Here is a 3,113-nt window from a genome sequence, read left to right on the forward strand (position 1 = left end):
CTGATGGTAGTGACGTAAATTGGTTGCACCTTAAGTGGATTCAATACAGAAAATCTGACAGTAATAATATTTTTGTGAAATGTGAATTAGATGAAAGAGAATTTAAAACCATTTGTATTAACAAAAGAAAGTCAAAGAGGTGTCCTTCAGATACCATTAATAATATTGAACTAAAACCACTTTATGATGGACCGCTACCCATTACAAAAGAGAAAAAAAAAGATTTACTAAGTCTATGCCAATCAAATGTCATAAAACCTGTGTACCATCAGTTTTATAAGGATTTAAGGGATCGCGATAGTATCTAAGTATTTATTATTTTTATTCAGTTTGACCGTAATTATTTGTCAATATTTTGGTTGTTTACCTTTCTAATTTTGCATTTTTATTATGCTATTATTTTATTGCTATGTATAATTATTATTGAATTATCTTGTTTTCTAATAGGTAGGCATTAAGTATTCTTGTAAAACATTGTTTAGTTTTACCTTATGTTTTTCCAAGGTCCCAGAGATATGGGTATTTATCATATTTTTCAGTATTAAAATGGTAATGCTTTCTTGTTTTCTTTTACTTTTTTTAATTTTCATTTTTCATTTTTAATAAAAAATACCTTAAAAAACTGCTTTCTTATTACTTATTATTTTCCACAAAAATAAATGGTTGTGTTAATGAAAAGTTTATTTTATTATACATTATAAGTAGACAATATAGCTAATAATATAGCGCGTGTAAAACAATCCCAAACGCCAAAACGGCGTTTAGGATTGTGTTACTCTAAAGAAAAACTAGTTTTCGTAATTATAAAGCAGTCCTAAACGACACATTTTACATCTCACTGATAAAATACATAAACAAATAAATTGATTCATATAAAAGGACACATTAGAAGAAAAAAAATCTATAATTCCTTGTAAGCTCTCCCTCTATTCACGCATTAAGGTGAGCGAAATCGGAAAAAATGCTCTCCTGGACAATTTACTGTTTGGCGTTTAGCACAGTTTTACACTAGATAGACGATATGCCAATTTGACTTTCATAATGATAAATTTTATCTATTATATCCAAAGTTCGTTATTTTGAGATATTACTGTAGCTACTTGCAGCTGCAATCCACATGCTCACTGCTCGCATGATAGCGACAAGTCCCATACGAGCAATATGATAAACGTAACATGTCAGTCACAGGTGGCTATAGTTAATGGTTGTGTCTGCACTATAGCCTAATTGACAGTACGTATTATCGTGGCCATAACAAGAAAATGTGTGGGTAAACATGTATTATCCTGCAGTTGTAAGCTTGCATGCATGAATCAAAAAAGTTTGAAAGTTTGGAATTTTCATGCGACAGCAGGGATTTTTTCGATCTGCGCCTGTGCAGTAGAACCATAGTGGCGAACCTGCCGGCAAAAAAACAAACTATACTCATCTTGAGGTTAACCGATTTTCACTACCTGTCAAATAGTACCATAAAATGACAACATCGCGTCTCGCTCTCTCTTAAAGAATGAATTGGAGAGACAGTCAGGATTTTTACGTGTAAACAGTTATTGTCACGATAGTTTAAACTACGCACTATTGCTGCCAGTAAATCCATGCACGTGTACAGGCCCTATAAAGTGTCTAAAACTCCACAACATTAAATATAGCATTGCGAATGAGCATGGTTGCTAAATCATACCTAGACAAAATACATAGGTGAAAAGTATAGGTTTTTTTCAAAACTAAAGATTAACAAAGGCTGTTTGTGCACCTTATACTCCAAAGTCCAATATATCTAAGTACCTATAACAATAATTGATAACCTATCTATAGCGCACTACCAGACAATAGGAAAAAATTCAGTGCTTTTTTTTATTTCCTCATTAACATAGTTCAATTACTAAGCAGCCTCAAACTCGTAAATTCAATTACAAAAAAGTGTCGCCAATTTTGCCGTGCCAACGCATGATACTTTTTTTCAATCAAAACTTTAATTCTTACACTGTCAAAATATTACGAAAGACGACAATATTTTGAACTAGTTGTTTACGTTATGGACAGAGGCGCCATAGCCAATTGCCAATATATTCTAAATACTATAATATTATGTGATAATAAGTCGAAGCTTTCAATCAAAAATACTTTGCACATTATCCATAATTATGAAACATAGGTATATTTCCAAATTGGAATACAGGATATTCTTTTTATTTATAATAACACAGTAAAACCTCATTGATTGAAACACCCGTAATTTGAATTTTTCGATATTATTTCATCACAAAATTGAAGCCATCGGTTTCAATGTCGGTAACCTCCAATTTTTTTTTTAAATATTTTTCTTGATTATTCTATACTTAGTACTTTTCCATAATAATATGTAATCATAAAATATCAAATTTAGCTCCATTTGTTAGTTAAATAGATGTCGCTATTCGCTTTTTCTAATTGTTTACTAATATATTCGCAAAGAAAATATTCTATATGCAATCCTAAAAATGACGGTTTTTTGCGATTATCTCAAAATGGCGGAATAGAGAAATTACCGACTTTGAAACCAACAGCCTCAATTATTATCTGATGAGAAACCTCATTGGGAGGAAGACAATAGATTTTTAAAAAAATTACCTGTAATTCGAAATTCGTAATTCAAAATTGTTTTTGAGAAATAACAACCAATTCTTTCAATAATGCAAACACAATGTTGATGAAACAAAAATTAACTGCGTATCGGATTAATAAAATTAATTAAAAAGGTTTAATTAAATTTCATTCGTAATTCGATTATTTTTTCGAAATTACTACATACATACATTTACATTTTCGAATCAATGAGATTTTACTATACTTATATATTGTAATATAATTGAAGTAGAATGAACGTTTAAATTGATAAATAACGAACATTAATTATCAAACCTGGAAGGTGTAAAAATAAATCACTATTTCTCACTTGTTTTATAATAATTCATAATCTCAAAATCATGAATCGAGCCATCAAGATGATGCAATTGATTTATTATACTATTCACGATAAAAAATAAATAAACATAACCTAGAAATATTGAAATCCTAAACTCTATAATCATATTGGAAAATGTTTTTATGGTAGTTTTTTAATTATTATTTTT

Source organism: Rhyacophila brunnea, unplaced genomic scaffold (assembly GCF_057557595.1).
Source record: "Rhyacophila brunnea isolate RB1 unplaced genomic scaffold, BYU_Rbru_1.0 scaffold_20, whole genome shotgun sequence".
NCBI classification, from domain to species: domain Eukaryota; kingdom Metazoa; phylum Arthropoda; class Insecta; order Trichoptera; family Rhyacophilidae; genus Rhyacophila; species Rhyacophila brunnea.